The sequence below is a fragment of the Rhopalosiphum maidis genome, chromosome 1 (assembly GCF_003676215.2).
Source record: "Rhopalosiphum maidis isolate BTI-1 chromosome 1, ASM367621v3, whole genome shotgun sequence".
Classification (NCBI taxonomy): Eukaryota; Metazoa; Arthropoda; class Insecta; order Hemiptera; family Aphididae; genus Rhopalosiphum; species Rhopalosiphum maidis.
Genome location: NC_040877.1, coordinates 2710954 through 2731612, shown reverse-complemented (window position 1 = coordinate 2731612; position 20659 = coordinate 2710954). Strand labels below are relative to the sequence as shown.

The 20659-nt window shown below is 31.2% G+C and overlaps 1 protein-coding gene across 2 annotated transcripts in view; it reads right to left on the bottom strand.

The window, feature by feature from the left end:
* Positions 1 to 20659, bottom strand: part of LOC113549744 — a 98764-nt gene that overhangs the window by 25938 nt on the left and 52167 nt on the right. The window contains exon 1 of one of the 2 annotated variants that reach the window (XM_026951212.1): positions 18449 to 18545. The exons of the other annotated variant lie outside the window; for it this stretch is intronic. The gene's annotated coding sequence lies outside the window, so the exon portion shown is untranslated. Of the gene's footprint in view, positions 1 to 18448; positions 18546 to 20659 lie in introns of those variants that run through there. 2 annotated transcript variants of the gene reach the window in all.

Below are 20659 nucleotides of genomic sequence, written 5' to 3'. Positions count from 1 at the left end.
CTCATTATAATATTAGACAATAGTATTTGCAATGATGATTTACCGGAAATGCAAGGGAGGCAATGCTTTCTATAAAAATACTTATGTGTATTAATTATTTTAGGTACAAAATATTATTAGAGTATATTTAAAAAAAAATTGAAAATTAGAGAAAAAAGTAAAATACGAATATTATATAATATATATATATATCATATTATAAGCTATAAATATACAAATTATAGTTTTAAATAAGTGTACTATGGATTTAAGAGTTTAATCCACATCTCTGTAAATTTGTTCTAAGTACAGCCTTGGAGATTGAGTGCCCCTATCCGAAATTTTCATATTAGGACTCTATCTCCTATCTCATCTTCACACTCCTCACACCATTTACTATCATGTCAAAGTATGATCAGAGTGTATTACAATAAATTATGTATATATTTATGAATATTCCCGAGTAATTATGTCATCGCTCTTCCACCTAAATTGTACTGTGAATGGGAAGGACAATTTACTTTCTTTCACAAACCAGCTGAAATCGAGGGACATGCGTTGATAAAAAAAAAATAATAATAACACAACAATAATATGACGTATATAAAATATTCGTTCTCTTGTAATGGAAAATAAACCGTTATCGGCAGCAGCCATGCTGTTTCGTAACACTTGAAGCTCATCCTCATTCAACAGTAATAAATATAATATTAATAGTAATAATTATCGTTATAATATTATAAAACGGTAACTAGTTGACAGGCATTCACAATTCACATACGCGCGCGCGCGTGCATCGATCGGCGGTAAAACGTGTCTGGTCTGTTTGCGTCTTCTCGGTCGGCTTTGGCACGCGTTCGAATAATACAGAGTGGTGTAAAAAGATATAAACTTTTGAAGAAAGTGGAGAACATTTTTATAAAATTTATTTAGGGTGCAAAATACATACTACAACATTGGACATTGAAGAAAACTTCCAAGTTTTGATGATTACATCACGAATATCATGACCATCTTGACGGGTACATTCGAAAATTTTGAAAATTTCTCATGAAATTGCATACGATTTCAGATGGTATTACTAAATAATAATAAGTCTTTGGTCTGCGATATTCTTAGTTATTTTTGTTTTGAGTGTGGTTAGAATTCTGGGACGTATGTTGTTGACCACCTGTAATTTGCATAATCGTCTTGCCAAATGTTGGACATTATCTTTGTGATGTTATCTTCAAAACTTGAATTTTTCTTAAATTCATATTGCATGATTCATAACACACAATATTTTTAAACAGGAGCCCGGCCATAAAATATTCGTCGTATGTGTTTGTTAAGTACTAGCTGCGAATGTGTTTGCCCATTGTTGGTATTTTTACAAATAATTGTCGACACTTACACATGCTTATATATAATACACTTGAATAATAATACATGTAAGTTTATAAGAAGACAAAAAGTTTTAACCGTCGTAACCTAACTTGAATTGACACTTCTAATATTCGCTCAGAAAAATGGGTTTTAAAACATGAATATAATAATAATAAGTATATATAGGTTGACCAGAAGACGGGAGGGATGCAATAATTAACGGTACACGTCGAGAAGTTCGACCGTCTAATGAATTTATGTAAGTCTGCCACTATGCGCGTATTAATGTTTTCGGTTCGGGAATTTATGGTTTTCCGCGGCGGATAATAACAATTATTATTCCTCGTTTTTGTTGTGTTTTAAGCTTTGAATTGATGGCGTCCATTAAAACGACAACCAGGGCTATAGAATGGTTGAGAGAGTGAAAAAGAAAATAGCATTGCAGTAGCTCGCGTGGGACGAGACAAGGGAAAAAAACAATCGGAAGAAAAGCGAAACCACCTCGACAATTAAAAATGACTGAGACTAATAAATTCACGGGGGCCGAAAACAAACGTCTCTTTGGAGTGAGTTGTTGCTGGTTGTATAAGAATCGGCGAATATCTCTTTCGTTTTGCGTACACTCCCGGTCCTTTTCCCGTCATCCCACCATCTGACACCCATTTCATTTTTATTTTCTTTCGCCTTTGCCTAATGAAATGAAACGTAATCGAAAAAAAAAATGATAATAATAATAATAAAAGTAATAATAATTCAGAAGCATTTTATCGACCATTCCGCGGGTGAACAGATGCCTCCAGTCTCTTCGTCCGTGTTTTTAAATATTTTACCTACCCCCGCAGTGAAGAAACCACTGTGTACAAATATATATATTTATATATATATATTGGTCGCGGGGATCTATTTGAATTTACGTTCCGTTTAATGTGTTTTTTAAGTACGACATTATTTTGAGGGAAGATTTAATAACCGTTTAAATTACTTTAAATAATAAAAAAAAAAAAACATTAATCCGCATTCACGGTTTTTTTCCAACAAAATTATTCTCCATGCTATCGCACGCCAAGTACAAAATATAAATGGCGTAATCGCTTCTCACGGTACTCCAGTATAACAACATTTCGTCTAGATTATAATATTATACTTCATTCAAATACTCGCATATAAATTATAAACCCCGAACGATATGACAATAATAACTGTATCATTATATTCACAATAATTACAATTTAGTCGCAACGACTATAATAATATGTGTTTGTATAATAATTCAAATTTACATAATAGTATCCAAACATACAGAGAAAACGTTCAATTGTTTGTAAATATTATCATGTCCTACAGTACGCTGTCTGTAATACAACACGCGCTAAAATAGTAAATCATTTAGATATTTCAATATTACGTCGATAAATCACCGAAAAGACCTGTCCGTCCGGAGTTTTCAATTGTCTGAAATATATAGATATAATAATATTATGTAGGTTTATACGAAATATAATAAATTTCCTGCAATATAGAAGTGAGGTTTTTATAGTTGTTTCATCGACTCGTGTTGACTAGAATATTCGTACCTACGCAATTTTATATTTTCGAGTAGGCATCGTCAGCACTCGGTATTATAATATTATACCTATACACATATGCGTCAAGTAAATTCGAACGACGTTTAAAAAATGTGTTTGTATTAAAATCCGTTTTGATTTATGGGTTCTATGAGTAAACGAAATATGTTAGTGAAATGTTACAACCAGCAAATTATTTGAAAACAACGATCCACGGTACTTATATAACTATAGGTTTTTTTTATAGTCTAATTTGGCATTTTTATACGGCCGTAAACTATATAAGCAATAAAAATATGGGTGTTTGTTTTTAGCATGTTAATTACCCATATACCGTTGCATATTATTTATTTATCGCCATCGCTATGTATGGTGAGGATAATAATAATTTGATATAATAACATAATAATATAATGCTAAACCGACGTGAAAACCCGATTATAGAACATCAAATACTAGTAGATTTCTCATTTGTGTGTCTTTAATAAATTACATTGCGTTAATAACTTGTGTATATATAAAACATTTGCAATAAATGAAATATCAACACAATAATAAAAGTCTAATTTTATAGTTAAATATTCACTTCTATACGATAACGTCAAAGCGGATGGATTATGGATATTAAAAACATAATGTCAACGTTGATGATGTCATAGGAACGCCTTCACACTATGAAATAACTGTGACATAACGAGAAAATAATATCTATTATGCCATTTAAAAATCGTGTACAACAACTGTAATCAAACAACGTAGTTTTATTTGTATTAGTTTTACGCGTCATATCTCAACAGTGTGTTTTTGTAATGCGCACGTCTTATAAAAATACGCGCGCGTTCATACAGTATGTCTATTAGACATTAGTCATTACACATAATAAAATACTGCTATTAATCAACAGACAGAAAATATACAAAATAAAATCACACGGCGTATCTATAATTCTCCGAGTGATAAAAGTTTTCCGGACAATAAATTCAAAAGACGCGATAAAGGCGTTCTCGGCCGTTATTGTTTATAGTAAAATAAAACGACCCGAAGGGTCAACCCTTTTGGATGACTGAACACGGTTTTTTTAATATTAGGAACGATCATGGACGATCCGACTAAAATGTCCTGTCTTTTATTTAAATTAATAACTATCACAATTCGCTTCGGTCATCGGTGTTAATATAATAAATTTACCATAAGAAACTAAATTATTTTCAGCCAGTGTACTTATACTCGCCGCCGATCAATCTGAGAATAGATCATACCGTATATAGTCTATATTTATAAAGTATAACAAACAACAACAAAAATTCGTCATCTACAGGATGATTCGCTATTCATGCTCAACCCGATATTTTCATTTATCATTTAATCACATTATCGTTGATCTATTATCCTTATTATCTTTATTACACAAAGCTAAATATTTCAAAAACTATACGTTCAAATATAGATTTTTATCGTATATGTTTCTATATAAATACAAAAAAATCTCGAGAATTTGAAAATTTGATCTTTAAATTCCAAAAATCAGTTTTTTAATTAGTACATTAATGAAGAAGAAACATGAGGTGAGCGTGCTTGGTGAATCAACCTGTATACTACAATAGATGAATATCATAAGTTTCTTAGTTGTATAATATGTTCGAAAATATAATCGCTTTAGACCAAACATAACGTTATTAAAATACCTACGTAAATTGTCAAATGAAATAGGATGTCGTGTGCGTTATATTGTTTATTGTTATTGTGTCGGTCGTGTTCTTATTGTTCGAATCTAGACGGCGACCCTCTTCGCAAAATGTCCGTCGTGCGAACGTTGTCAGTTGTCACGGTAAATAATATCCGATAACCGATCCGAATCGACAACGCAAATGGAAGAACGACTTCTGTGAAAATGTCAAGAGACACGAAAATCATAGTAAAAATGAATAGACCTGTCTGGGGCTCTTGCAGTTTTAAACGCAGCAATACACATCTTTTAAACGTGAGGTTCCGGGTCTTTATATTGTGTCGGTGCCCACATTACGGCTTACCCGGTTAAAACGTGTATCGGTAATGTCTGTATTGAATTCCGCGTACGTGTGCCAAATCTAAAAACGCTTCTAGACGAGTTTTAGCAACAACGCCCGTACATACACGCGGGAATATAATATGCAGCTACATTGTGATTATTTGAATAGAATTTAGGGTCGGTGATGAGACCGTGTGCGGCGGATGAGAGACATCCCCTTTATTTTGATTTCGCTGAAATAACGTTCGCCTCCTCCAACCACTGCCATATTATTTATATACACTATTCCTATAGGTACTATTTACCGTATACGCGTGCGCGCGTTATTCAATTAGCGATTACCGGACGGAAGGATGTAGTGGCGGGTGTGAGAACGCGTCAGAAAATATTTGAAACCTGCCCGCCCCGACCTGGTCAGACGGCGGTACGATATTAAACATTAACTTTTCCACTCGGTAACGTTTTTAGGTACAGTCACTTTGTACTCCTCTTTACGTTATGTACTGCAGGCTGCTTCGACTACCACCATACCGTGTATATATATATATACTTAATATACTATACTGGTATTAATGGTTGCAAATAAACCTTAACTCGGTCGAGACTAATGAAGACAAATTACAGTGGACCGGTACATTGCTATGTATATATGTGTAGAACGTATAGTAACAGACGGCGAGAAAAGCAATACAGTCGTGTGTGTGTGTGTGTGTGTGTGTGTGTGTGTGTATGTGTGTATTTGTTTTGGGTGGGGGTGGATGAGGGAAACGGTTGAAAAAATATACAACAAAACGACAAATGGTGTTTCGAAAACAAACTCGCCGGTAGATAAGCAACCGATTTGTCAGACGGAAAGAAATTCGTTTCGTTGGTGATTTTTCGTAAGTAGCTGTAGTCACAGGTATACGCACATAATATTCTATTACATGGGTACCTTGCTCGTAACGTTGTTAATAATATAAGCCCGACAGTAGAACGGCGGCAGAAAACAGAAGAGCGGCGTGAAACACGCGCATATGACACGCTGCTATAATTTACTATACCGGATAATGATTGATTATAAAGTACGTGGATAAACCGGTCTAGTGTAATACTCATACATATTATTATAGTAATCATTTTGTTATTACGATCTATTCGAAATGTGATAAATATATAATACTATTAAAGGTTATGTATTGCAGCTGAGTGTGAGTGTCATAACACCAATATTCATTAGTTTAACTGTAATATGACAGGGTGATAATATCGCACACATAGATTTACCCTTTCTACTTATAGTTACTATTATAACGACTTGTGAGAAATATTTTTCACATAAAACAGTCGAAAACTTTGTTCTGTTAGAGCATAGCTAAACGCGTTCAACTATGTGTATGTCAGTATGTTATAACTTAAAAAAATGCTTTAAAATTTTTAAATCACATACTATATTATATTGAGAGAGATACATCAAAGCAGTGAGGACATTTTTAATAAATTTGCGACAGCAGAGCATGATAAAATCATTATTTATGTACACTGTCAGTGCACACTCGTTCTTGCCGACATCAAATGTAGTATGATAACAATAATCCTAGCAGGTTGATACTTGCTACTTTGCACCTCGTACACAGAGATAATAAAATCGATTTTTCCCCTCATTTTTAATCAAACTGTAATTGCGGCGACGTAGTCAGATTGTCGAAGAAATTCCTCCAGGTCACAGTTCGCGTGGTCGACGCCAACGTCGTTGGTTATGCCTACAGAAAATTGCGACAGACCGTCACGACGGATGTGCGTACAATACCATCGTATCTACGAATACAACGCACGAGGTCTTGGTGAACACGCGCTCGTGCTTGTACGATACCGACACGGCTTAACCCGAAAAATTCTTATACGTTTCGCATATAAAAGCGTTATATTATTATCATTGTCTGTACGCCGCGGTATCATAATAACACATATACATATTATGCACAGTACACACGCAATAATATACACAACGATCGTGGGCGTTTCAAAAAAATCGTGTTTTCTTTTACCGACGCGAAATAACGATATATATATATATATATATATATATATAGTTAACACACATATATACATTATAATATTATATAGTTGCTTAGCGATCGAAAAACTTCCCCAATGAGCGGAGTGTGCGTAAATCTTCGGAATAGCCAACTGCTATACCATAAATTGTTGTCGTTATTATTATTGCACCCAACGCACGGACGGCCGATCGCCCGCGCAAACGGTCATGATACGCGCATATACATTACATTATACACTTACGATTTTGTAAATTCCAAACATCCCACGGAATACCTATACATATATATATTATATTATCGTGTATACCGTCTCGTAAATTCGATTCCGTCCGCCGGATATTCCGTTTGTTTCGGTATACTTCACCGACTGCCCCGTATACAAAGTCGTTGTCGCTAGGAATTGATATTCCTTTCGGGTCTCCGGCTCGTAGATAGGGTGCGAATTTTCGCAGCGCGTTAGCTTGCCGAATACAAACGACTTCATTAATCGCGCGAAGCCGTGGCGGTTATCGCCCTTGGTTGGATGATGGCCGGCCGGTGCTGGGTTCACTTCACTGGTACGGGTGTTGGATCGACGGGTGTGGAGAAGAAACACTGGGCCCGGGGATACGATGTTTCTCCACTTCCCGCTAACAGACCCGCGCACGCCCACGGCGCTGACCCACAAAACCCCGCAAGTTTGTCGGATACAACTGAAAATTCGACCGGAACACTATAATATTATGTCGCTATATAATATACTGTCCAACGTGATCTGTTTTTGTATCTACCTATAACTGCCATCTGCTATATGTGCAGGATCATCGTATCCGATCGCATACTGTCGCTTGCCACAACGTGGTGTCAGCAACTTTCAATCGTCTGGTGTTTATAAGAAATGTTTTTTACTGCTAACGAGAAGACGGGAATCCTCTCTAGAAAACCATCAAATTACCGTTTACTCGTCGTATATAATACCGTAGTAAGTATCTGTATTATGTTATCAAAGTTTCTGATAGCAGTGACTAACGGCTAATATAGCTGTTTTCGTTGTCCGGTTTTCGACCTCACACACACACACACACACACATATATATATGTTATATAACGCGTATACATATTAGACTCGCCGCCGCCGTAGTTCCAAAACAGAATTGCAATTGCGCACACAACAATAACGAAACTAATATATAATTCCGCGATTGTTCGATGTACCAGTCATTGAATACACATCACGATCGTATTATAAGTTTAAACGTCCTAATCGAGATGCGTTCGAAATCACTACAAGTACCTACGATCTCGGAGTAGGAGTGTCCGTAACAATATATGAATCGGTGTGCCGCAACGGGACGCAACGTCGTAATCAGCCTTATTATAACGACAGCGATGTAATTATATATGTTATGACGATTTAATGTATATTCGAGTCTTTAAAAGAAAGCGGCCGCCTCACCCGTTACTCGATTGATTGTTAAGTTGTACATCATCAGTATACCCACAAGTATATATTAATTAACGCACGTTTATTACGTAACTTAAAGTCCGATATCGTGTAGGACACTTATGAGTATAATATTTAATCATTTGATTTTCTTTACCTACGTAAATCCACAGTTATTGATCAATTATTAGCAATAAATTATTCACATATAAATTATTTGAGTTCTGGTCAGTTCATATGCTATTTTTAACGCTAAAATTTTATCCCTGAATGTTGGTTTACGAATATATTTTGTTTTGACTCACGGAAATCGAATTTTTTTATATAAAGGGTTGCTATTGAATACAGAAAATAAAATATTTAATATTATAACCTAACCTAGCTATAAGACTCAAAATCTACCGAGTAGATTTTGAAGACAATACCAGAGATATCAGATAAGTTTATAAAATAACTTTAAATAAATTTAAGAATATACCAAGTATTATATCCAATTCACCACAGATGAATTTTCCATCTCGATCGAGTTAATTTCCAAAGCGAGATATACCGATGTAGTGACATATTTCTTATTATTTCGTTCAGCTTTGAGACAAAGTCAGATTATACTTCTAGTCTTATAATATAATTTTATGCTTATACTGAAGATTTTTAGTGGCGTCTAGTTGCATGTAACTCCGTTTAGTTCATAGTTATACGTGGTACTTTCTCAAGCAGGCAACTTGATGATGTGTATTGCAGTCGATGTTTCGCATCACTTTCAAAAACGTCAATTTTATAGTCGGATGATTATTATTCGACCGTAAAAGCTATATGAATATTATGATTATCTTATAAGTATAGCATAAGTGTTACCATATTGCGTGACAATTGGATTTCAGTTAATAATTTATTCGATGAAACTCACCCCCAGAGTACAATATTTTTGAAACAGTCGTTTATAATAATATAATGTCTGTTTCATTAAATTTCCCAAGTGACTGAATAAAACGGCAAAACTCGGGTCCATTTCTCGTTAATAATATATAATCGAGACGCATTATTATTGTTGGACCTGTGCATATTTTACCGTATTGCAGCGTTGCATTATGCTCACTCGTAATCGATTATATTTTAAACAATACCATCACCGATTCAAACGTTTTGTTAAATATAATTTAATCGATTTGATTTATATTATAACTATTTTATGCACTCGATATAACAACATCTATTGTGCAATGTATAGGCTAAAACGCATTTAAGACATTGACTCCTGTTAGTGTCTTCCTCTTGTATTAAATAACTCCATGTCTGACGTCTAACTTCTCTATAGTTTGTATATGATATAACGAAAATAAAAATGTATGTTTCAATTTAAAACCACCCTCACTATCTGAGTTTGGCACGTATTATATGTTAAAATTTACTTTATTTTAATATACTGATTTTAGTACACAAGTTCAACAAAAATTATATTAGTCAAAACATAATATTTCAGTTAATTCTATTTTGAAAAAAATTAATTTTCAACATATCCGGAAAATTCCATATATTGTTTTTACAAAGTTTGATTGGGTAACCATGTATTTTTAAAAACTAATTATCACGCGCATATGAAAAAAAAAAACAATTAATTGTTCAAATGACAATCTAAACGCTAAATAAGAATAACAGTATAAAACGAGTTAGGTACTCTGTTAACTAAAAACACGTTTTTTTCCTAATAAATGTAAATGTAAATGTATTTTATTGTTTTTGCTTTTCTTACTGTTTAAAATTCTTGACGACCATAGTATAATATTATATATAATACATTATTATGTAGTTCTTCAAACCTTTGTGCCTGAGGGACTCGCGTGGGGAAAGCATACATCATCCACGATAGACCCAACAAGGAAATCGATTTGCGCAATCGTATAATATTCATAGCTATACATTAATACATTATATAATAATATAATTGCATGGCCCAAATCGAATTACAGTATTGTTATCGAAACACGAACCTAACGAGCTATACATTGTACGCCGACCAATCCAAAGAAATCCGCTGCAGTAACTCGACCAAACGCAATGAATATACGATTTTTAAATCATTTGTTTGTCTGTTCGTTTGATTGATGCAACGTCGTTGGAGAACGAGTGACAGTATAATTACTCATTTTGAGTTTAATCAGCATAAAAAAAAAAATAATAATAATAATAATAAATATAAATATTATTCCGTTAATGTATTTATTTTTGTTGTTTGGACGATAGGTAACCGATTTACCCATCATGGAAATATCATAGAATACACAACGTACAGCTTAATAAAATATTTATAAAAAAACAATACCTAGTAAGTTAATCGAAAAGTATCTATAATATGACATCCTTTGATCCGGTTCCGGAGAATTGTGTGATAAATGCATGTCGTCCTAATATTTTACTGTCGCATTGCTAATAATATGTTCCCATTCGGTTTCACGGGAGTTGGAATTTTAAATACAAAAACTATCCACGACATCAGTGGATTTCTCGAATCGTTTGTCAATTACAAGTTTTAACGTACGAAGATCCAGTAAAATGTCCATTTATTCGTTATATTATTATCACCTATGTGCAGTTAGACTTACAAATTATAATCTTATGGGCAACATTAATTGGCAGCAATGTAGTAAGATTTCTAAGAGAGAGCTTACTGCCAAAATTTGTTGTGCCTAAATATTACAGGAAATATATTCAAAAATAAATATCATAAATATGATCACTTTGTAGTCGAAATTACAATGTGTTAATGTAATAATTTATATTACATATACAATACAATATTAGTTAATATATTATATATATAAAAATTAATAGTTGATATGAATAATAATGTATATTGTAGACACATATTCATATACATGAATCACACCTACCATCATTGGTTATAAATATATAATATAAATTATAGTCTATTTATAATCAACGCTACCTCATAATCATAATTTGGATAGTTTGAGACTTAGATATAGAAAATATAAATTATGTATACTACGTATAAGCTGTATTGAATATAGACATGCAGTAGAATAAGAATATTATAACAGAGTAATATATACAGATGTTATAAAGTATTTTAGAGATATTTGATTTTACAAAATATGTATTTTGAGTATTTGAAGGATTTTCAAGAAAAACTGTTCAAAATAAATTTAACTATTATATTAATTACTTTGCAACATAGCTCACAGTATATATAAAAGGATAAATAACCATCGAATATTTTAGGGAGGCTAAACCAACATTTTAAAACTTTTGTACTGCCCTTACTCTCTCCAATTTCTACTTTTGATATAATAAATACTTTTATTCGTATATCACGGGTAAAAGCACACGGCGAAACGCGGTATAACGGAATGTCATGTGTGGGAAGTTGAATAATTTGAATAGACAGAAAAGGTACGGTCAATTATTATTATTAATGACTATAGAAATTTTTAATTTATTTTTATTTCCTTGTTATATTCTTCAACAAGTATTTTATGATTATAAACGCAGTAGTAGTTGATGATTTGCGCCACATGATTCAGAATGCAGATGCGATGCAAAACCTCTACAACCACATCTATAATATAATATTATTTTAATTTCCGAAAGTACCATGATTGATAATTGTTTCATCATAAATGCGTATTATTATATCATATTAATTAAACTCCTTGTAGGCTATAATTTAAAAATATTTCGCATAAAACACGATGTGACTTGGATAAACTCAGGTTTTCGAACAGAACTTTGTATGAGCTTATAAATAATTATATTTGAATATTTTATCATCAAATATTAATCAGACGAAATAGAGTATAAAATGTTATATGGCCATCAGAAGTTGTTTATAGTTATACTTATATAATAACGGTTAAGAATAGTAAATTTTTTCTACAGGAGTATTCTTAGGTATGTAATTGTGTCACACAAAGGTCTTAAAAAAAAAAAAAAAGAAATTTGTTAAAATGTACTTTAAACGATCGACCGATTACAATATATTGTAAAATTACAACATAATTTTGTTGTGTAAATGTACCTAAAAACTTGTGATTTGTAAATTCACTGTTAACGAAAAATGTATAAAATAGATATTTAAATTTTATATCGTTAACTTGGTTATTTTATGTTCAGGATAGATTCATCGTAGATGTTTTTTTCGTGTACATATCATTAGTTGAAACGTACACGAAAATTTAAACAGACAAGATTCCACCTATGCAATCATAAAAAAACGTGAAAACGAATACAAATAAGTAACTAATTTGCGCACGTCGTTTACACAAAATGAGTATAAAATATGAAATTATACACATTCGTTACAGAGTACAAACTGCACCAACTGCCGATGCTCTACGCGATAATAATCGTTGATAGCGCGTACCTCCATGTTATAATAATAATAAAATATACCTTAAGCGTGTATACGTATATAATTTAAAGCCGATTTGTTTGTTTTATTTTGTTTTCCTCGGATGTATGTTTACTGTTGAACAAGCACCATAAAAACTGAAGACTCGTGTGTGCGCGAGCGCACGCGCGTGTAGCGCGTGTATGTCAAGGACCGAGAAACAAAACTTAGAATCGTTAAAATTTATAAACTCGGAGGAATCTACATAGACAACAAAAAAAAAATACATCGACATGTCCAGTAGTATTATAAGTCACGAGATTTTAATCTTCATCGTTCGATGCATATGTGTGTGCTGTGTTCGCATGATGACGTCGTGTCGATAGACCATTCACTATATAATATGTGTTATGAGGTATGCACCACACGGCAGATGCATCGGCGTTGTGCAAGATGAGTTTTCCATAAGATATTAAACGGCCTTTTCTAGTAACATTACGAAATAATTAACTGACAAAGCTAGGGATGCTGCGGTCAGAACTTACAGTTCTCGGCAATTATCGAAAAACTTATATTTCTATGAAAGATTAAAATGTAAATTAAACACGCAAACATAATGAAAACAAAATGAAGAATAATATCCCATAAAAAAAATTTACTCCGGATTACTAGTGGCTAATAAAAATGTTATCATATTTGATATTATTCGTTGGAACAAACATTAATTTCCACGAGGACTTATTTAATATTATAATCTATACATATACACAATAACGATTATTACAAAACAAATTGTAATATAGCATAATAATATTATTTTGAATGTTTAATCGCATTTTATATTTTGTTAATTATTGCACAATCATAAGATACATTTAAATGTTTATATTATTGGGTTGTTATAACGATTAAACAATGATATCTATATTTTATATGAATATAGTTTTACAATTTCTCAATTTTAAATTTTTATTTTATTTTTGTCCATGCAACAAATAAAATTAATCAGAGGCACGCGTTGTCAAACGAATTATACATTATTCTATTCGAAACGACCCTTATTTTTCATCAATCATGACTAAAATCAACGCAGTACTAATAACTGTTGTTTTTGTATCACCATAGGTCATAACTACAATAAGAAAGATTTCCGTTGGTGGGTGGAATTCGGAATACCGGCGATCAAATAACAACGCACAGAATTATACTACACGTGAATTTCGTTTCGATCGTACTCGACACCACGGGATAAATGGTGAAAAAAGAAAACTTAGTTATTTTATTAATGACAACGTTAAGTGCAATGATATTATATTGATTATTGTATTTATTTATTATTTTTTTTACGCTACGAGACCGTGAGCTTGGGGCACCCTCCAAAAAGTGTTGGTATAATAATGACTACATAGTTAATAGCATATTATTATTACTTTTGAATACATGTGAAGACTTTTTGAAATAAATTATGAAAAAAAGGGCTAATATATTTTTGTTTCCGGGAGATAATTTAAAAATACGAAACGAAAACCTTCACGCGTGGTCGCTGATGCGCATTTGTTGTGACTTGAAAGTACAAAAATAAAACGCCCAAAAATAAAATAACAACTGATAAAAAAAAAAAATAAGATAGAAAACAATCACAAAAAGTTTTTGGGAGTAAAGACCGAGACTTTGTAAAGTTTTTAGACTTGTTCTTTTTTGTTTCTTATTATTGTTGTACTTAATATTCCTTCCAAATTAAATCTGTATTGCTCTTCTTTTTAGCATATAGTATACGTGTATTTTATATAATATACTATATTATATTGTATATTATATTTCTTTAAATTATTTGGAATAGAATTTCAGATCATTCTGATAATAAAAAATAACCTGAAAAAATGTCGTAATATACGGTATATTAATAATTATATAATCGTTTGAAAATATTCGAAAAAAATAATTATGAAAAAATACTTTTTTTTAGATTTAAGTATACCATTTCATATATTTACAACGTTAAATCAATTATATAAAAAAAATAATGGTTCATTTTTTTTATATATATAGCTTTGAACTTGTTAAATTAATACCATAACGTTAAGTATTAAATAATTTTCACTTCAGTGAAATGTATTAAATAATTTTCACTGCAGTGAAATGTATTAAATAAAAGTATTAGTGAACATAAATATAAAATATATTGATAAAAAATTTTTGAAAAACATTTGTGTAAATTGAAGAAAAAAATAAGAATATTTCTCAAGTCATAGTGATATTCTTTTCTTTTGACATGGCTTCTTAACAAATAAGTACTATATTAAGTTGTCGAGTCCTAACTTTTTAAAGTGTTTAAAAATATAAATATTATATTATTATCAATATACTTTAAAATGGTGAAAAAATTAATAAATAAATGAATAATAATCTAATAACTAGGAAAATAATATTTCATAAATTGCAATTGCAAAAAAATATTATATATGTTCCATCCATAATCTGTACAATATTGTGTAATAATATTACTAAACGTATAGCTTAAAATTAAATAAAAATAGAAACTTAAGTACAGATATATTTACTGGACAAATTAAATGAAATTTTTTATTTAATTATCCATATTTTTCCCAACAGACGGTCGGTCGTTGCCCACGAACTATACACTAAGTAAATTCCGCCCGTCACGCAAACTCGTAGTAAGTTGTGCTCCCCTCTCGAGGGTTTACGGATTTTGTTTTGTTTTATTTATTTATATTTTCGTATAATGTTATGTAAATTTTTGCAAGTAAGGCAATCTAATATTTTATGTACCACTTGCAGGTTTTGGGCGTGTTTTCCCGATAAAAGTCCGATGGTGAATATAATACGAAAAACTATGTTCGCTCCTTTATTATTATTATTATTATTATTATTACTATCATCATTTTTTTTTAGTTATAATTTTTTTTAATGTCGGAGACTTTATATTTTTTGTTAGAAACAAAATTTCCGTGTTATTTTCCAATTTATGTTATTATGGTCGTCGATAACGTTGTTGTTATATTATTTATTCGTCCTTTATATTATGTTAGTTGTCAAATATATTATAATATCGTGTTTCACATCAGCTATATAATATACAAGTCAAACGCAACATTATCATAATCGTTTTACGTAAAAACATGGAAGTGAAAGAATATGTCAAGCGTGTCAAGGTTTCCTTAGTTAATCTCACTGAATTAAATCGTTTATCTGATTTAGCCTAACAAACGCGTTATCTTTTTGTATCTCAAACCATTTAATTACATTTCGCATATTCGCGTATAATACAAGTAGATGCGCACCATAATCTCATATTATCATAAACAGAAATTTTATTAATTAAAATCAATTACGAATTTGTTGTGCTTAGGTAAATAAAAAGTACGAATGTTGTTTTCAAGTATACATAATAAATAACAATACTATTAAATAACTCGATGGTGTATTCTAATGATATCGTTTAAATATTTAAATACAATAGTACTTCTGTTAATATAATTATTTATGATTCGATATTGAATCTTTTGTTTTGATTAAAATAATAAAGTAAAAGTATAACCAAAAACAATAATATAGTTATGAGATTTTATATTTTAACACATCATGGGTTTGATTTGATCAAAATGTATAATTGTTTGAAATCCATCACTTGTTTCAATAAATTGCTGCGGGACAGATGTCCCATCTGGGAACTCGTATATACCTACCTAGTTTTGTATAGTTGTGGTGCACAACTCTATTACAGAAGATTATTATTATTAAATAGTACGTCGCTTAGTCCCTTTGGGATCATAGTCTAGATTACGGGAAGCCGTGTGTGTGTGTCTGTCGAGTCTGATTAAAATCCACATTATGCGAACACACTTTATAACGCATCGCGGCGGTAATACAACGATAAATCGGGACAAATTCTCTTCAACCCCTTCAAACTATGTGGTTAGATTACATACATTCATATGTATGTATATATCTACATATGTATGTAAACGGTTAATATTATTTTGTACAATATTTAAAGAAATAGTTAAGTACGGTGTCGATGAAGAAAATGATAATTTTTAAAAGTATAAAAAATTATCATTTTTTTTTTTTTATTCATATAATCTATTTAATATTTATAACATAGAGATAAAATATATATAGCAATACAATATAGTTTTTTTTTATAACATAATTGATTTTTATATTAACACGAGTAGAGGTAATAATATGTGATAAAATTAATTTAATTAATGTGTATATTTAATATATTAGTTAATACTATACTTGATCGTTTGAAAAGTTTTGAATTATTTGACAATGTCAACAAAAAGCATTATCATTAACTCGACCAGTGGTATTTTTAAAACTAAATCGTTGTTAATTCTAAGAACTTAAGTTAAAAGGAAGATGTACGATTAAACAGAAAATTTTAAAAGTGATTAACAACTAATTAATTTGTACATTTTTCCAGCTATTAAAAATATTAACGTTTCACCAAATGATTTTTGTGAGTGCAATGTTAAAATATTACAATTTTGGGCTTGCGCGTAGTTATTGGACATAAAATAAAATGCAGTATATTCTTAGCCAGGTGCGATTCTGACGTGATTTAGAACTTTGGGAAACAGACGCATGCCGCTGCACTATAATTATTAAATTATTTTATAACTACTAGTTGTAGGTAGTACGGTAAATTTATAAACGAATACCCGATGGGGATCGCGGAAACCGACCACTGCTGTGGCGGCCGACGATGCTTATCGTCATGAATAATACAGAGTTTTAGTGTTTTGCACGCCACATAATATTTAGTATTTACACGATTAAAATCCTACAGAGTCGTTTTATGTTGTTATTATTGTTATTATTATTTTGGTCACAAATGATGAACAAAACGATTTATAGACGTAAAAAATGATCCTTATATCGGTATGTGTTCAAACAATTCATTTGTATCGTCACGGAAGTCGAGTTAAAATATACTTAATTTATTTTGTATATTATGTGTAAGTAAAAATAATATTATCTCAGTACGAGTTTTCGATAATAGTGCTTGGCACGCGATTTTGACATTATATTTAATACCTATAATAATATGTGAACATTATCCACCTATTTTAATGATTTTGCACGGTTAAACACACATTTTTAATATACAATATATTATTATGAATGGGTGCACAAGACAGTAGTGCAATCAAATGTATAATTTCACTGATATGGTTTAAGCGTATATTATTATATTATAATAGTACATAAATAGAACAATTACTGAAAAAATCGAACAGAATGATAAGCTGATTACACGTGAAGCGGTTTAGCTAGTTTAGGTATGGCGCTATAAACCGTTTATTCATAAAAATATTTAACCAACATACTATAGTTATGATAAAATTTCATATTTTAATCAATTTTACCTGTTATGGTAATTTATTTACTTTACTCGAGGAAAACTGTGAATTATTTGACTCGTTTCTGAATATCGACGATTTTTTAAGGACTGATCAAACAAAAAAATAATAATAATTGATTCACTTAAGTAACATACAATACATATTAAGCTTCATGGTTTTTTTAAAAATGCAATTTTTCATGTTTTTTTTTTTTTATTTAATTGGTTCGTAGGTTAAAAATATCATGTAAGATATGATGTTGTTAAATTATAAAAAATTTCAATTGTGGAATTTTATAAATAAAAATAAATTGAAAACGAGGGTGGTGAACAATATTTGAGCTCACCTGGCGATCTGGTACCTAGACGACCGCACGCAGTGTCAACTGATAATAATATGTAACTATTGTGGCCTTGAACTTCACTGGCCCAAGGAGCGTCGCTGGTCTTGGCAACCGGTCGCGTCGGGGAATGCCGGCTGCTGCGGCTACGTATACGATTATTTATTGACTATTTGTATTCTGCATTTTTTTTCTTTTTGTTTGTCCCTACCCTGGTCGAGTGATTCCGCGACCGCTCAGCACACGGTATTGTATGTGACGTGCTAGCGAGAAAAAAATCTAAAGAGAAAAGTAAACACAAAAAACATTTCAATTTCACTCAGTCTTATGGTATCAGCCATCGCATTCCGTTGCGTTTGCCGACGACCACGTCGTCCGCCCACCGACTTGCGGACAACCAGACTCGTATAATTCTAATATATATTATACGTGTAAGCGTTCAACGACCGTATATCGTAATACTTATTACGTGCCGTGTAACATGTTATATTATTCTGGTCGCTTAAGTTAAAAACGACACGATACTTTGTTACTTATTGTGGATGCAGCTAGTATAGGTAGTATACGCAGTGCCGTTTTTCGTACGTAAAAAAATAATATTCACAAGCCTTGCAGAGGATTTGATTATTATCGTTGTGTACGTTCGTTTAAACAACAAAATTCTTGCCAGGGTCGTCTTCATGTCAATCTCATGTGGATTAGACCACGGAAGGGGGGTTAAAATCTTGTATTTTCTAAAAAAGTTCTAAGTGGAAATTTTAACTTATATTGACAGAATATAGAATATAGAAACTGAGCGTAAACAATACTTAAAATATTTTAACATGTTGAAGCTTTTTTTTATTGTGTAGTAACGACATTTCAACAAACCTTCAACGGAGAAAACTTGCTCAAATTGCGTCGTCATTTACTACTCGATATACGATAAATCATAATTATCCGTAAACACGAGGAAGTTATTAATAATTTTATTTTTTAGATCGCATTCAACGAATCTTTAAAATATAATGGTGTTTATAGTGGTATATTTTTCTGAACAAATATAAAACAAATTATTCATTAAACATTTCATAAGGTAGACAATTAAAATTGATTTTAATACTTTTTAGCACATATTTATTAATATAGTTCTATAAAATTATATTTTTTAATCAAACAAGTAATTCAATTTACTATTACGTTTCTTTTTAAGTACTTGTACGCTTTAATTTATACTCCCTATACCAATGAAATAGCAGTAGGTACCTACAATATTCATCACAAATCGAAAATATTTAAATCCGAGTAGTTTTTGAGTAAGTAATATTTTATAAGTACTAATAATATTGACGTGAATACAAATCGTGCACAGATGCAAGCAATTTAAAAGTTTCTATGCTTTTTAAGTACTTGCCAATACAATTTATTAATGTAAAAATTACGGAGTTAGACTTCTTAAACTTAATATAAACATTAAAAAAAAAAACTAGTAATTATTTATAACATATAAGTTAATAATATTGCGTATGTTGTGTGTATCTAATATTATGACCCGAGGCAGTCACAATAATAAACAATTCGATATAATAGTATGTGTTATTAAAACATTATTGAAATAATATAAGCATCGTACTTACTAAAGAATATTAAAATGTGTGTTTACATAATATAGTCAATATTAGTTATATGATATGAAATGTACATAGTAATACACATTATATAATACATATGACTTCAACGAATTACGCATCAATAAATGTACACAGACGTGCGAGTATACCTAGTACGGTTATACATATATAATATATTTCGGAAATAATAACGAGGAAAAAGAAAAAAATAAATAAATATACTATTATAACGAATCGATACGAGTTCGGAAGACCGGAATAAAAGCAAAGCTTTTCGTTTACTGTAGTTATAGTGCGTAAATACTAAATAATGATATAACGCAGTTATCCAACGGGGCCGGTTTTCCATGAGGAAATTCGACGTCAAAGTAATAATATAATTATTATTGCACTATAAGTCGTTATATATATATATATATATATATACGTTCCGAGTGCTTAGTATTAAACAAACATTAATTGTCTCGAGAGTCGTTGGTTCGACTGTGTGCATATTATCTGACGCTACCGCCGAGGTGGCCTACCCCGTAGCTCACCCCACTAAAATACGAGGAAACGTTAAAAAAACGAAATGTACTGCTACGCACCTACACGTATATACACACAC